The sequence below is a fragment of the Papaver somniferum genome, chromosome 6, assembly GCF_003573695.1.
Source record: "Papaver somniferum cultivar HN1 chromosome 6, ASM357369v1, whole genome shotgun sequence".
In the NCBI taxonomy this organism is placed as follows: Eukaryota; Viridiplantae; Streptophyta; class Magnoliopsida; order Ranunculales; family Papaveraceae; genus Papaver; species Papaver somniferum.
In genome coordinates this window covers 26898227-26916214 of record NC_039363.1, presented here as the reverse complement: position 1 = coordinate 26916214, position 17988 = coordinate 26898227, and the positions used below count along the sequence as shown (strand labels likewise).

Below are 17988 nucleotides of genomic sequence, written 5' to 3'. Positions count from 1 at the left end.
ATTCTCGTACTAAACATATTGATATTAGATATCATTTTATTAGAGATTTGTATGAGAACGGGGTTATCAAACTGGAGTATATTCCTTCTGAACGATAACTAACTGATATCCTTACAAAACCTCTAGAGAGAGCAATATTCAAATATCTCAGAAATTCTATTGGTGTTGTCAAGGTACATTAGTACCATGAGAATTTCGGTTTAAACTTTTGTTATTGGCACGCAATTGTTAAAACCGATTCAACCTTTGTCTAGTAAAGGTTGCTTGTTGTTGTTATTTTGTTCTTGCAAGAGGGTGACAACAAATAGGGGGAGAGTTCTTATTGAACTGGTGCTTAAATGATATATCTTTGTGGGGAGAAATGGCTGCGGAAATTGAGGCAACAATTTATTTTGTTAGTTAATCATTTTCCCTGTTTAAGAAAAGCTTGATGTTATTGCATATATTTATTTATTTTGCTTAACAAAATTCGGTACAATTGATATGTTCCATTATTACGTATGGATTGATTATTTTGATTCAATTGGTTCCGGCTAAGAAATTTTTTTATCCAAAGCACGTGAATCCTAAGATGTAGCCCACTATCTTAAGTCGCTTTATCCTCTCTGAAGGCTTTAAGCACTCAACTCTTTCGATCGTCTTTCAAACAGTAAAAGATTAATCTATTGGTAACTACTCTCCTATTTCAGAAAATGAATCAGAGATAATTTTGTTGAGCATGACAAAGGCTCTTTTTATTTAAAATCAATTATATTTGAACTAAGTACAAGGTTGATTATATTTATCTGCATAACTAAGTCCGGTCACAATTCATGTGCCCGCGGACCATATGCGTTAATTTTCGAAACCGGCCTGAACCTATGAGTCAAAACCTCTTCAGAAGATTCTCGAAAGAATCTCTCTTCCCTTAGTTTTTTTCTTAACCTAAAAACTGTGATATATATACACATTAGGGCTTACCGATTTTAAAATATATCCGTAAGCATCCCACTAATTGCGCAGTCATGCTAATATAATGTTCATCAACAACACAACCCGTTGGTTTCGAGTTTACACGAAACTTAGCCATGATATACATATAGTAATGTATAATGCTAGTGCAACAATGGTATTCACCAATTGATTTAAACCGTTAACTCACCAAAACATCTATATGGGGAAAAAATGCTAGGTACCGTAAAAGGTTACTTGAATTTAAACAAACACATCTGAACAAAATATTGAAAAATCTTGGTACAAATTTATAGAGCATAAAGCCATAAATCCAGTAATAGAAAAATGGTTAAAAAGGTTGAATAAGATTCAAAATTGAACATAAAAGAATGTTATATAGAGAATCCTGCTTCAAAGTTCTAGCAGTTCACATCTGCAGTGTGGTTGCCGTATCACTAAAGATGAGTTACTACACGGGAATCATACTTCGCCAAAGATAGACATGGATGTGTCGTCACCAACTTCTTGAAGGCAAGTCATTTTGTTGGGTTGATTTTGATCATCATCAGAATGAGAGGTATTTTAACGCTTGAATGTTCCAAGAATCAAGTGGAGGTGGTGCGTTTTGTGTTAGGTAACTTCACCACGCCAATGCTAGTGGACCTCGAATTTTCACCCCATGGAAAATCGATTATTATATTATTTCAGGAATGTAAATAAATGGTGCAACCCAAATTTAATAATAGGATTGAGGGAAAACTCATATTTTCGCCAAGAAACAGAATATCCAAGCTGGTGATATCGTTGTTTCACATCAAATCCAATTTTTTCCATTTTTCTGAATATCCATACTTGAGTCTCCCATGGTATACTCTTCACCAACTCGGGAAGCTGGTCCAAGGTCTTGTAGGTGGTGTTGCAGCCCTGGAAGCCTTTTAGAGGGATTGCAGTAAATCTGGGAAACCCATTCGAATCATCTGCATGAGCACGGCAAAAAGGATAAATACCACATCGTATGCTTGATAGAGTAAAGATGTCAAGGATATTATCAAGAGGGACCCTAAACATACCTGGAACTATGCGAACAACCGAGATAAAACCAAGAACGGATGCTTAGATTGTAAACAAAAGATGCGGTTACATAAGGAGTAGATGCAACAGTGGAAGTGAAACATAAATCAAGAGGTTTTATATAGTTGAACTTCAAGATATCGAAAGCACTTTGATTAACTCAACTAATAAATGAGCAGATGGGCATATTATGGAAGATGGATGGTTTATATCAGGGTTACATTCGAGTAATCAAGAACATGATAAAAGAAACAACATACGAATAAGCATACGAACCCCAATTCTTGACATGTAAATCAATTAGAATTTAAACGAAGGACAGAAATGCATGTCAAGTGTTCCTAGTCTGTGAACACGTGTTGAAAGGGCTGAGAATCTTTGTGCTATTCTGTTTTTCATTCTAACTACAATATAGTAGTATTAGTGCAAAGACATCCACAGCAACAACGTTAATCATAAAGAAGATGGATACGTAAATGAATTGAGTAAACAACAAACATTTAATGCTCGTCATAGGTTTGCAACCCAAGAACTTGAGAAAGTGAGTATGTATGTTTTGATAGACATTGCAAGAATGGAACAACTGCATCAACACCAAAAAAAAAAAAAGGTTAAAAATCAGATCTTACCTCTATAATGCAGAGATGCCAACCGGTAAGGTTAACAACTTTTAGTTTTCTGGATTTTTATGATGCCTATGCAACATCTTTTGATTAATACCATATATTAAATGAAAAGAAACAAAGGTGCATAATATTCTACCTCAACATGTGATTTTTCACCTTAATCTACTCCACGACCTGCCTTGCACACACCATGGAGACTGCGCAGGAACGATAAAAAGTGGTTGTTCTGGAATTGGAGCCGCCATACTTATCCGGCTATCATGCAGTGTAAAGATCTAGATTGATTAAAAACATCAACTACACAATTGGTATCAGTTAAAGAAATTTTTTTGTCATCTCAATAAATGTTGCAATACCATCTGTATTCTCAATGAGAGTGGGTCAAGGATATATTCCTTTTGGATGTCGAAGTTCAAGTAGATCTCTACGATCAATTCTATCTGGTCCTAATCAGTCTGATCAAACTAAGCAAACAACATCGACAAGATTTGTTTCTTAAAATAAAATATCTTATATTCAAACACAATAGGATCGAATAGCACGCATTAGTTTCTGAAATTCACAATGAGTGACAAAACGTGTTCAAACTAAATCTTACAAAGACCAATACTAAAGAACACCTTAAACATGTTAATAAAATTTGGGGTGAATATTTCATATGAATCCAAAAATTCCAAAATAAATAAGTCAGGACTGTACAATCCACTCCCAAAGGGGACAAATCTTAATCCAATTATCTCTCCGAGTCCGATCTCACTGAAAAGTATCAATTGAACATAAGGCAGTATATATATTGATCGATTGATTCACTTAAATCTAAAACATAAAAATTGCTATATAGGGAGAATCTATATATGTATCTAATTCAGGTGAAGCGTGAAGGATATAGAAACCTCTAAGTTACATCTTCTGTCTCCATTGGTCATAGGCACAATGCCACTGTTTGATCAGCATGTCGAGTCAGACCTGATATAACTTGCAGAGTACGCGCAACCAGAAGTGGAATGAGAACTGATCTAATAATTGTTATTATAACTATAAAGCCTTAGGGTCACTTACACATAAGAGAGAAAAAGAATCATACCATGATGCACCTGTGTGAACAGGAAACCATGTGACTAGTTATTATAGACACGGCCACCAAGCTTATCACATGATGGCAATAGAACAAAGTGAAAGATATCATGACAGGAAAGTTAAAACGAAAAAGACCAACAGTGTAAACCATTTCCAGGTGTTTCTAGTTGACATGACGGTGCGGCACAACATGACAAAAACACTGGGAGTAACAATCCAAATAATGAACCCAGACAATTCATACCTGAATAGAGGCACATTAAAGCGCGAGAGGCTGAAATACCCGCAAAACCACAACCTATAACCATTGACTTAACGCGTAGATGCAGCAAGCTTCTACAAATAACGGGGTTCATGTAGTCATATTAATTAGGTTGGAATTCAAGTTCTAAGGTCAATTAGCAGTCTCCAGTTCTTTCCCTTGGTTTGAACCTTTTACCAAACAGATTAAAAGCACTCCTAAGTCATATTCAAAACCTATTAATATATGATACCCAACAGAAATTTGTCCATCCAAATTCGTCTTCAAGTATCACGTACAAAAACAATCTCATAAATCCATCACGGTAACAATAATAACAGAAACGCTATTAAGAAAAAACAAAAGAAAAGAAATACCTGGTAACATTTATTAGTACAACCCATGTAGATTTTGAAGTTGTTATGATCAAAAGTTGCTTTGATTCCCTCTGGACCAATAGAAGTACAAATAGAGGAATGGAGTTGATTGATTTGTTCCCAAGTGTGGAATACTTAGGTCACAAAAAACTAATTGGAATCTCTTGTGATCAGATAGAACAATTCCACAAATGTCAAACAAATGCATGCAATAGGCTCAAATTAAAATATCCAGAAATTAAAACAAATAAAAACCCAGAGCTAATTACATGATACAGGGAGAAATAGCTGGATGAAACCATCAAAACCCATTTTGTTATTTCTCTCAAACTTTGAAACCGAAGGAAATGGTGGAACAAAAACCTCAAGATAGATAACCGAAGGTGTGTTTCAGATGTAGACATGGTTTCTAAACTAACTTTCTGAGATCTACAAAGTGTAATAGAAAAACTCAAGATTTCTCCACCTCTCCTTCTCAGTTTTGTTTCTGATTTGTTCAAGGGGAGAGTGGAAACAACACCCTCTGAGATATCAACATATGAGTGTGAACTGAAGTTTGAAGCATGCTTAAACATCACTTTTGAGCCATAGGATCGTAAATACAAAACAGATCCGAACTGTTTTTCGTGGAATCAACCATATATGTGGGTTTATATCTTTTATATGGATACTAGGGCGGCACGGGCATATTTTTTTTTTCATGTAGTTATGCATTTTACGACATATGAGTAATAAATATAACATTCATTAGTATCAAGTTTATCCTTCTTATCATTACAAAAATAAATGAAAACCCGATTGATATTTTTATTCTCCACTCCACAAATTCTTTCTAGTTTTTTTCTCCTTGACATTCTTCCATACTATCCCTCTCTTTTCTCGAATTGTATCCTCAAGCCAGCCATGAAGGAATTAATTTTTACATATTCCCACCCAAAAAAAAAAACATTATTCGATATGTTTTTTAGTTTACAAAGATATCTTATCAATCCTTTGAAATGGTGTTACCTTTCTGCATTTTCCTTATTTTACTGAACAATATTAGGATCTTCATGGACCATAGGAACCTACTATGGAACAGACCACATATCACCAATGTTGTCTCTACTTAACCACCTTGGGATAAGAGGTGTGCGGTTTTAATCTAAAAGGCCTCGGTGCTACGTAAGGAGATTCTCAAGCTTATTAAGCTCCATATGTACTCTTCTTTCCTCCAGGTGGGACTATCCCTAGATATACATATGTGGTTTATCGCGCCACATACGCCAACAATCTCCACTTTAGCGAGATTAAACCACTTCACCAGTACAATCAGACTCCACGATTACTATCTGTATATGCTACCCATCGATCATGATTATTATCACTATGCGCCTTGGAATCCTACTCCACGTTGAGTTAATGAGAATGTAAGCACTAACTCCACCTTGAGCATTTCCTTGCCCACCTAGAACCCTGATCCACTTGAGAGTTAATGTGTGAGACACTAACTCCACCTTGAGCGCCAATTCAACCTTGAGCATTTCCATGCCAATGTAGAACCCTGCTCCACCTAAGTTGATGGGTGACACACTTACTCCATCTTGAGATCCAGTTCAACTTTGGTCCTTGCTTGCTCCACCTTGGGTCTGACTCCACTTGCGCCTTAAGTTGGGTGACATCCACAACCACTTCTACGTTCGGACAGTTTCCCCAACCATGAGCTCTGATACCAATTGTTAGGATCTTTAAGGACCATCATACACTACTCAGGGGACAACCACATAACCTCGAACCCTACTTGACCACATTGGAATAAGAGGTGTGGTCTTTTTAACTAAAAGGCATCGGTGTTATGTATGGAGATTCCCAAGCTTATTAACCTCTACATGTATTTCTTTTTATTCCATGAGGGACTATCCCTATCTATACACATTTGGTTTATCGTGCCACATACTCCAACAACCGAGCGGAACCAAAAAATTAAACTATGTAAGCTGTAACAAAATTACAACACCTGAACTCATTCGTCTCAAGAATAATTGTGTAGATATTAACAGTGTTCGGATCGTTGTTGCCTTTTTTCCTTTTAAGAATAGTCTATACAGAGTAAAACTCAAAATTGACTCAACAATACATATCGTATTGTATGTTCTTACTATTTCATTGACATAATGAAAAGCTAATTATATTTTAAAGTATTAAGTCATTTTCAATGTCAACCATTTACTCGCATACGATGTAGAAAGAGTTCACCTAATGAAATATAGGTAATGACTTGTCCTTTCGTAACATTGTGGCCTTTTCAATATAGTTGGATGCAGAGTTGGTAAAAAACACTGTATTTATACGTTCTCGAGCGAAAGTAATCTACGGATGGGCTACCTCCCAGAAAACTGTTGATTAATGACCGCATTAGTGTTAGTTGAAAATCCCATACTCGTACAACCGTAGACGGAGGACCAGGTCCTTACAAATGGTATTAGAGTCGACCACGTGTTACCTGTCAAGGGTGAAAGAGTATGGTTGATGGATTGTGTCGGGAAAGGGTCTCATGAGTGAGAAAAAAATGCCAGAGTCTAGGATTGAAGATATTCCGGATCCGAGGACGACTGCAAATTAAATTGATGGTATTATAGTACTCTGAATCGGCAGGTAGGATTCGTCAAATGGAATATAGGTAATGTTTTGTTCTTTTCTAACACCGAGACCTTTTCAGCATAATTGGCTTCATAGTTGGCGAAAAATCTCTATAGTTAAGCATTCTTGGTATTGAGTAATCCTGAGATGGGTGACCTCCTGAGAAGCTGTTGCTGGATGACCGCAGCGGTGACCATTGAAAACCCCATACTCTCAGATGACCGCAGTGGCTAAGTGAGGAAATTATCGGTAGAGGGTCAGGCCGTTACATTCAACGACATTACACTGCCAAATGTGAGTTTACTCATTACATAAAAATAATAAAACCATGATTAGTTAGTAAGTCAAACCGTTAAGTACTTAACATAATAAAAATACACGCTATTAACAATAAATTTTGTTATTCATCATCATTGAATAAAAATAACGTTAAACCATTTATCAAGAAATACGTGAGACAATGCGAAATTACTCACTGAGAACCAATACTTGCCACCGTCACTATGGTCCACTTACATAATTGTTAGACAATCTAACTAAGTTTGGTACTGTTTTTTTCAAAATACTTTGAAAAAAAAAGTACTTTGAAAACATATTTAACAATATTTTCATCCTAGTGTTTGGTAAAGATTTTATTAAGTGTTTTTATGCAACACTTATAAAATTTATCAATTTAAAAAGTGGGGAAGAGGAGCTTTTAAAAGCTTCAAAATCAAATGCCACAGTTCACCCAGATTTCATATTTTATTTTCCAATTATATCCCTTTTTTTTGTAACTGATAAAAATTATCCTTGAATCTATATATCACCAATTTTTATTCGTTAGATTTTATTCATCGAAGATAATTAGTTTATATTTTCACAGTTATGCAACCCGATATTTTGATATTTCGGTCGCATAACTTTCATTTGTCAACAATAAATATTAAGAAATTATTGATTTTTAAAAAGTGGTTAATAAAAATATTACTCTTTAGTAATAATACTAGTTAGTAAATTTAATGTTACATCTATATATGTACTCTAATAGTAGAAAAATTAATTTGTTTTAAGTACAATAAAATAGAATAAACAATTTTCAGAGATATGCCTGCTTTTGTCATTTTATCACTAACTATAGCTGAACCTGATATTTTCCCATACAAAATTTGTTCGCTTTTTTAAATAGTTTTAGATTTAGTTTGTGATTTCTACAGAGCTCGGCACGGTAATGTACATCGGAAAAGCACTTTTGTAAAGCTCACAACAATACCAAACTACTCCTAAGTATGAGCTAATAACAAATATATTATTTATTATCATGATTAGTAGAATAATTTATATATTATCATTTTTAATTTGATATTTAATAAAATATTATCATGAAAAATTAATAGAGTATTTATTATGAAGAATTATGGAACCTTAATGACATGATAAAGTTTGTCCTTTAGATGCATGTCTAATCTCCATCACAACCATCACTTATACAAACGATTACATCCCTAGATTTATCTCTTGTGAGGACAAATCTGAACCGCCACTTACATAAGCAAAGTTATCTGAACTGTGTTTTATATTCTTGAAATCCTGACTTCCACTAACACAGACAAACTTAGCCAACCTGTTGATATATATGTTGTCAGAGCAACTATGACTGTGTGTTATGCTGACTAGATTGTAGTGTCCACGTGTTAACTGTTCATTTGTTATTGACAACACATCTCCAGCTCATTCCAGCTGTATTTCTCTAATCTGTAATATAGCTATATAAAAGCTTCTTCTTCCATTGTAACCTTTGAGTCTGTTTGAATAAACTTTGTATTACAATTCACATATTCCTTTACGGTATCAGATAACAGGAGGGAAACCCTCTCTATCCTTTCTGATCTTTTGAAAACAAATCTCCATTAATGGAGTTTCTTCATATTCCGCTGCCACTCGTCACAACAATTACTGCCAGTTCATCTTCATCTTCAAAATCATAAATCATAAATCAAAATCAAAAACAACAATTTGTACATACAACAACCAACAACAACAACAATCTGTACATATCAACAACAATCAACAACAACCAACAACAACAACAATCAATGAATTCTGTTTTTCATTTCCGATGGGCAACATCCCTACAACTCAGACGGAGTACAACAACCTGAAGAGACATTTCGACTGTCTCAAACTTATTTTTATTCTTTGTTTCTTTCAATTTTTTAGTTTTGAGATCTGAATTAGTCAGTTCTTGTTTGATTTCTTCAAGTATCAAATTCAATTTCGAGTTTGATTGGAAATTGGTTCAGATCGGAGAGTTTCAAGATCAACTGCTTAAATGATTTAGTTCCAGATCTGTACTTGTTTCGGATTTTTCATCATATTTGGTGAAGACTCGATGTTAATTTCAAGGGATAGTTTGCAGATTTTCCTAGAAGTAGGTATTTCAGTGATTCTTCATCATCTTGGTGATGAGTCGTACTGATTTCAGATAAGTTCTATCATCATCTTCTTATCTCCTGTTTTTTAATTGATTTTAATGATTGTATTTCTCTGCTGAGGGTTACAACTTGATTGAGATGATGTTCCTTCGTTTGACATAAGATTCATGATTATGGATCTGCTTTTTAGGAATGTTTGGTGTTTTTTAGTGTACAATATTGACTGCTTCTTCTCATCATTCATAGAGAATTGGTTCACGATTACGATTATAGATCGTCAACGGGATTGTCATAGTTTTGTTTCAACTGGAACTGTTCGGCATTGTCACTTCTTTAAATGTTAGAGTCAGTACCATTTTTTCCTTGTTGCGATATTTTTTCTTGAGCATGCGATGCGAGTCCGTCCAAGTCTATTGTTCAGTTGTTCATGTTGGTCAGGTCACGACCTTATTTTATCAGTTGCATCACCCTTTGTGTTATCTTTCTTGCATGGTGTTGGATGTTGTTTACGTATCTTGTCAAGACTGGTGCTGGTGTTCACTAAATGCAAATTATGGAGTATTCAACATCATATTTTGTATTTCATGGCCTTGTTAAGCCTTTACAGGAGACTAGTTTTTTACCATCCAGTGCAGGTGTCTGCAGTGCACTTTGTTTATTCTCTTTACCATTCAGTCAATCATTGTTCTCGACAGATCAGTACTTCATTGTTAGACACACAAAGTGCAGCCTGCAAGTGTTGCTGCTGCTGAATTTACAGACACTGCTGGCATTTTTCTTGTCAGTCTAGGGTGTGTGACCTAGTATTTGTTAGAGAAACTTTGTTGGGCAGCTAATCTGGTTGAGTATGAGAGGATTTTCCATGCGCAGTTACGATTAACTATTGAAGGCAACCTAATACGCTATTGGTGTGATCAGTTTGAGGGGGAATGTCTCCATAGATCTCCACATATTGGTTTGTTTTCCACAGATCTCCACAGATTGGTTTGCGCAGGTATGACTTTTGAAGATTATGCAGCTCATTTGAAGAAAATTCAACAGTTTGGTTCAGCTACTAAAGAGTAGCGAGTTTACAGGCAAACTGAGTCACTAATCGAATGCTCAGTTTGAGGGGGAATGTTAGAGCAACTATGACTGTGTGTTATGCTGACTAGATTGTAGTGTCCACGTGTTAACTGTTCATTCGCTATTGACAACACATCTCCAGCTCATTCCAGCTGTATTTCTCTAATCTGTAATAAAGTTATATAATAGCTTCTTCTTCCATTGTAACCTTTAAGTCTGTTTGAATAAACTTTGTATTACAATTCACAGATTCCTTCATATATATATATATATATATACACATTCAAGGTACACCTACCTTGTATTATATACAAAGTGCTGGTATAACTCACGAACATTCACGAACCATGGATGCTCCTAAGTTTACAAACAACATAAAGGAAGATAACAAGAACATAGAGGATGATGGTTCCACAAGTATTGTTGAATTTTACGATAATCATGTTACCACATCCTGTTACTTTGCTCAAGAACATACATGGTCAAGACCGGTTCAGATGTCCCGATAATTGGTAGGAAATATCATGAGTGACATCAAAGTGGTGTTCGAACAATTGTCTGCTGCCAAAAGGGATCTCAAGCTTCTCAATTCGGAACTGAGAAAAGCCTTTGATGACCTTGGTTTTCTCAAAACGCAAGTCGCGGACTATATATGATTCATAGTTCTTCTTCTTTTGTTTCTCTTATTTTTCTAAGAAACTTCTTATGAGAATTTATTCTTACTTTTGAGAAGGATAACTAGGGTTTGATATCGCAAAAAATTGTGATTACACAAGCTATTTCCAACAATTTTCATCTTGCATATTTTTAGATTTATTTATTTATTTGAATTATAGAGTTGTTGGAAGATGAACTTGCAGTATGTAATCATTATTGGTTTAATTATTGCAAAAATCTTATGAAATATTTGTACCTTTACGTTTTCGCGAATCGAGCTAATATTTCATATATTCGCAGAAGTTAAATCTATTATGTTTTTTATAAACGGAAATTAGGACAAACTCTTTGAGAACTTTCTCGTAGTATTGATCTACTCGTGATCACACTTCTGTGTTTTTACTGCTTGACACACTACGTGAGATTTTCTTATGTTGAGTCATACCGATTAAAATTATCTTTTGTCCGTAACCGGCATAGAGATTATTTTAATTCGATTTTGGGATACAAATTCGTGTGATTTTTTAATGTCCAACAAAATCTTTCTTTTTCATAACGCAAGGTCGCTCATGTTGTTCTCTTTGGAATTACATCAAATGGGGGAGAGTTCTTAAATGAACTTGTGTTTAATTGTTATATCGTTGTGGGGAGTGTGTTTGTGGAATTTGGAGGGGATGCTTGTATCTTAAATCTCCTAGATGAGCGCTAAGTATTTTCTCACTATGTGATATCATTTAAAAAAAATTGATATGGAGAGTTGCATTTTAACTATGTTATAATGTAGAATCTCTAACTTCCTTAAAATTTGACATATCTTTTGGTTGTATTCATTACGATCCCACGATTTTCGTACTGATGCTTGTCGTAACCACAACAAATTAATTAATGTTTTTCCACCTAATTAACAAGTAATATAGTGTAGTCAAGTTCGTTCCCACGAGGAGCAAGAGATTTTTAGTTGTAAAGTTGTCACGAAAAGGGGGGGTTTTGGTTTTAGATTTTATAAAGCAAAATAAATAAACAGAGCAATTAAAAGATAAAGGAAAATCAATAAGAGAGACAAGACCAAGGAATCCTTCTTCATTGAAAAACAATGATTCAGGTTATGTTATTTTCCACTTTTTATTAGTCACAGACTATCACCAACCGTAGGTAAAGCAACTAGCTCAGTGCTAAACCCCTAAATCCCTAGTATCACCGGATACGGAAGTTCTCGACTACCGGATTCTATTCACCAAACCACCTAGTAGTAGCTCACTCAAGATGTAATTTAGTTAAACGCATTAAGATTTATGAATTTATTAGGTTGATATTAGTAGTTAGACTCTTAGCTCAAGGTCTACTTGCTAACGTTGTTTTGACACACAATTGCTCCACGGAATCCCTCCGCAATGTCTCGTGTTTGCTACTTGTGTAAAGAGTCAAGAAACAATTACTTATCCCCTAACCTTCACTAGCTTTAGATCAATTAACAAATCAATTTAGTTGGCCACCTAAAAAATCTATCAATCAACCATGAATGTATAAACATTCCTATTGATAAAAACAAACGATAATCATGTGAAAAACTTCATAGTAGATTTAAAAACAAAACTCAAAACATGTTAAGAACTAGGAATTCATCCCCAATCAATAATAAAATTAGTTACTCATGTTTTTGAAATTCACACAAATAATTAAAATGAGAATTTTTGAAGTTCACACAAATAATTAAAAGAAAATTTTTGAAAAAATCAAGCAAAAACACAAGTGTTGTGTGTGTTAAAAGGTGCGCAAAAGTGTATAGAGAAATTCTCTATTTATAGGCTTCAATTTGCTTCAACTCTTCTTAGGAATAGAATCCCTTTCCCTTTGTAACTCAACTTCCAAGTCCAAGCCTTTCTCACATCTTCCATCTTCTCTTTCCAAATCCAATCCCAACTCCACATCAAATTCCAAGTCTAGTCTTCACAAATTCTGCACATTTTGGTCGCCAGAAATATCCTTAGGTTTACCGGAATCCGGCACAAAGTAGCCTGTCAGTCGCTAGAATCTTCATCTCCGCTGACAGAATATTACAGTTAACGGTCAAACTGGTCAATATGTTAGTCAACTGGGTCAAGAGAAGGATAGTCAGACACTGAGTCAGCATATTAATCGGCTAACTGGTCTTACTCAGCTGAGTTGGATCATTCTTCGGCTGGTAACGAGTTGACTCGCCAGAGAAGACAACCGGGACAGAGTCTCCTCTGTTTCCGGCCAATTTCAGCCCTTTCTTTCTTCACATGTTAAGAACCTAACACATACATCTACTGTGTTCAATGGCATAACTGTTTTTCATGGATTGAATTTGTCTTCACAGCAGCAACATTTCAGCTCAAAATCTTCACAACTTCAACCACCAGATTCATGCTCTCGATCTGCATCTTCAATAGCAACACAGTGAACACGGTTCTCAAACCCTTGAAAATCAACATTAAATCGAACCCAGACTCCATTTCTGAGATTGGAAACAACTTCACCATATCTTCAAATCCACCAGCTCAATCTATTGCATGAAGCATCAACACCTCAGACTACCACAAACACATCTTCCAGATCCATCCATTTTCATGAGTTCTTCTCAATCTTCATTCCAGTATCAACAACTGCGTCAAATCCCTGCTTGTTTCCTCATCTCAGTAGCAGCACAAAACCCATCTCAATTCTGTTCATATTCAATTTCATCATCAGCTCCTCACCAGAACCCAGTATTCATCAACATCAACTGAATCTTGCTCTCAGCCACTAACCCATCACAGTAATTTCACCTTATTCTTCTCGATTCACAGATCCCATCTCATTGAGCTTCAACATCAAATCTCAGTTTTACAGCAGCCTTAGTTTCTTCTCGATTTCTCAGAAATATAACAGCTTCAATTCCTATCGGATTCAATCTTCTAATCCCTTTTTTTTCTCTCGATTCTTCCATTTCGATCTCAATTTCTCGGAAGTATTGACAGTAGGAGTTGCTGCCTCCATTTCAGGTGGAATGAATGAGATGCAAATGATTGAGAGAAGATTACTCTTCTTGATTTTAAGGTTTTTTAAAAATAGGGGATGGATAACGAACACCCCACTACATAGGCTAGAGGACACCCCAGTGGATACCCTATAACAGGTGGCCACCCCTTAACATCAGGTGGCTGTTTTTAATACTCCTTTGACAGGGTTTCCCCTTAAACTTGACTCGGATCCCGGTATTGTTGGCGTATGAAATGATATTTTTACTCTTTTGTCCCAAATTGGATGGTTTCTTCTTCTTTTCCTCCGTGCGACTCCAAAGTAGCTATAAAACTCAAAACACACATAAAATACATAATTTACAAGAAAATAGCAAAGAAAGCATAACCAATAGATATTTAAAGCGAGGTGTATTCTACACCTATCAAATTCCCCCACACTTAGACTTTGCTAGTCCTCGAGCAAATCAAACTAAAACTTATAACTTCAAAGCGTTCTAGCGTCCCGAGCATCCAAAGAGTTATGAGGACATATATTTTCTACATGCTAGTAATAAGAAGTTAGAAATACCAAAGAACATGTTCTTATTCTTAAATGTTGAGTGAGAAATAACCACACCATAATGAGAGAACGCGTGTTTGAGAAGCGATCAATAAGCATTTCGCCTCGACTTCTGCCTCACCAGAAAAGGTTTTATGAAATTGCACTCAAAAGACGTAATTTTTATGGTTTTCACTTGTGTGCAGGTAGGAATGAAGAGAGAATTCCTGAAACACGTTGAATGGTGGGAAGGACAACTAACGAAATATTTTAAAAACCCACATCTTTTAATATTTTGAAAAACCATTTTTCTGACGATTTTTAAGAAAGGAAATCAACCACTATTATCGAGGATGAGATTACTTACTCACCTTCACATCCATTGCAATGATGATAACACCACTCTCACATCATCCAATAGAAACGTCTTCGTCTCCTCGTCTTCATCTTCTTGGTATTCGTCTTCGGCTTCAACTATTGATGATAAACTCTCGAATTTTGATAGATCCTTGACAATTTGTAACTTTTATCCTTAAAATCCTTGTCGCTTGAAACTTCTTTATAGATTTTCCTTCCCCACGACTTATTAAAAAAATATTAAAAACAATGATAAAATTTTCTCGTCTCATTTTTTTTTTCATCTTTTCTTTTCTTTTTAGAGACAAGAGAAATAAAGTACAAAACAAAGTGAAAATAAAAACAAACCATGGCTGTGGGAAAAGTACTTTATCGCTTGATTCTTCACAACTTGTATCGTCTCGAAATCATAAACTTCAATAATTCTCACCTTTTGCTTTCCTTTGCTCTTGTAAATAAGTCTTCAGCGTGGATATAAAATTATGCTCCTCATATGTAAGTCTTCAACATGTATATATAAAAATCCGCTCATTTTATGTTGCTTTACTTGGATATGAAATTTACTCTTTTCTTGTTTTGTTTCTTGTAAACCTGGAACTTTTTCAACTTTCCTTGTAGATTTTGATGTCGCTCCCTTATTGATGATGATGGTGTTTCTATGGATCCGTTGTTGTCGAGAGAGAATGGTGCTAACTGCAAATCGAACTACAAGAAAGAGTCTTTCATCTATAGGCGTCACCCTCTTGATTGACAAAATTAGGACTCAAGAGATCAAAAAGTAGTGCTTCTATTGGTGGGAAGTTGGGTAGCTCACCATTCTACCCGGAATTAACATACAGTGACACACACTCAAAACAAAGCTTTTTTAGTCAGCTACAAAGAATTTTTGGTCGGTGCCTCACATGATATAAATACGGGTAGTCTCCACTAATGATTGATCAACAACTCTAATAATGCATTTCTACCTGCTCCTAATTTGCATCACTGGCATGATTAAATCCATTATTTAACACTCTAACAAGCAAGAAATTCGAACGTAGTTCCCTAACACTTCCAAGTTCAGTTATGTCGGTCATAAGTCTCTATGTAAACATACCTAGAAGTATGCTAGTGACTCTAAAATATCTAAAAGTTGGAGGTTTTATGAAAATATAAATGCTTAACCACTCCTCCACACTTAAACCTTACATTGTCCTCAATGTAGTTGAATCGTTCTAGTAAAGTCAAGGTGGGAAATCCTAACATGATATGAAACAAGAAAAAATAAATAAACAAAACAAAAAGAAAAAAAAAAGTAAAACGTAAGAAATACAAAACCTATGGGTTGCCTCCCATTAAGCGCTTGTTTTAAAGTCGACGTCCCGACTTAGCTCTTGCTTCACATTACTCCTCCAGAGGGAGTGAATCTTCAAATGAAAGTTCATCCACATCCACATATGCGATGTTCTCGTAGTATGGCTTCAATCTATGGCCGTTGACCTTGGAAACCGAGTTGTCTCTAAGACTAGTAATTTCAACTGCACCATAAGGAAAAACATTAGTAACAACATATGGTCCAATCCAACGGGACCTTAACTTTCCAATAAATAGTTTAAGGAGAGAATGATATAAAAGGACTTTTGTCCCACTTCGAAGATTTTACGAGAAATCATCTTATCATGAAAAATCTTGGTCTTTTCCTTGTAAATACGGGCACTCTCATATGCATCATTACGTATCTCCTCTAGCTCATTTAGTTGTAACTTCCTTTGCTTCCCCGCTTCGTCGTACTCCATGTTGCACTTCTTTATCGCCCAATAAGCCTTATGTCCAAGTTCAACCGGAAGATGACAAGCTTTACCATAAACCAACCGATATGGAGACATTCCAATTGGTGTCTTGTACGCCATTCTATACGCCCAAAGTGCATCATTAAGCTTAAAGATCCAATCTTTCCTTGTAGTATTCACCGTTTTCTCAAGAATGGCTCGAATTCCCAGTTTGAAATTTCTGCTTGTCCACTAGTTTGTGGATGATAAGGCGTACCAATCTTACGTGTAATGTTGTACTTCTTGAGGATAGCGTGGAAAGACTTCTTGAAATGTGAACCGCCATCGCTTATCACCATTCTTGGTATACCGTGCCTAGTGAATATGTTTTCTCTTATAAAATCACAAACAACTTGAGAATCATTAGTTTTGGTGGCTTTAGCTTCCACCTATTTCGAAACATAATCCACGCAAGAAGTATATAAAAATTTCCATTTGAATTGACAAAAGGGCCCATAAAATCGATACCCCACACATCAAAAATCTCAATGGTGAGAATTGGTGTGAGTGGCATTTGATTTCGAGCACCTAGATTGCCCGTTCTTTGACACCCATCACAAGATTTACAAAAAATATGTGCATCTTCAAACAAGGTGGGCCAATGAAAGCCACTCTCGATAACTTTGAAAGCGGTACGTTTAGAACCAAAATGGCCACCACAAGCAAGAGTGTGACAAAAAGAGAGAATAGATTGAAATTCGGAATTAGGCACGCACCTTCGTATTATTTGATCCACGTCATATTTCCATAAGTATGGTTCATCCCACACATATTGCTTGGCTATCTTCTTAAGTTTCATCTTTTGGAAGTTAGACACTGTATTAGGTACCTTCCTTGTCACCAAGTAATTCACTATATCCGCGTACCAAGGTGTAGAATTTTCCAAGGAGAAAAGTTGTTTGTCCGGAAAGCGGTCTTGTAATGGAAGTTCTTCTTGAGACATAACAAGTCTACTAAGATGATCCACAATGGTATTCTCCACACCTTTCTTGTCTCGAATTTCTATGTCGAACTCTTGTAGCAATAGGATCCATTGGATTTTCCTTGGCTTAGCTTATTTCTTCTTTATTTAGTATTTAAGTGCGGCATGATCGGAATATACAATAACCTTTGTGCCCACCAAGTATGATCGAAACTTTTCCAATGCAAAAACTATAGCCAATAACTCCTTCTCCGTGGTAGAATAGTTGATTTGTGCATCATTAAGGGTCCTCGATGCAT

At 35.6% G+C, this 17988-nt stretch overlaps 1 long non-coding RNA gene across 1 annotated transcript; it reads right to left on the bottom strand.

Moving 5' to 3' along the window:
- Window positions 1-1195: 1195 nt before the first annotated feature.
- On the bottom strand, window positions 1196-4927 carry LOC113287205. The gene is made up of 3 exons (XR_003329854.1): window positions 2767-4927; window positions 2004-2587; window positions 1196-1910 (listed from the first exon to the last, which is right to left on the bottom strand). It is a non-coding gene; the product is annotated as an uncharacterized LOC113287205 (long non-coding RNA).
- Between the last annotated feature and the right edge of the window lie 13061 nt (window positions 4928-17988).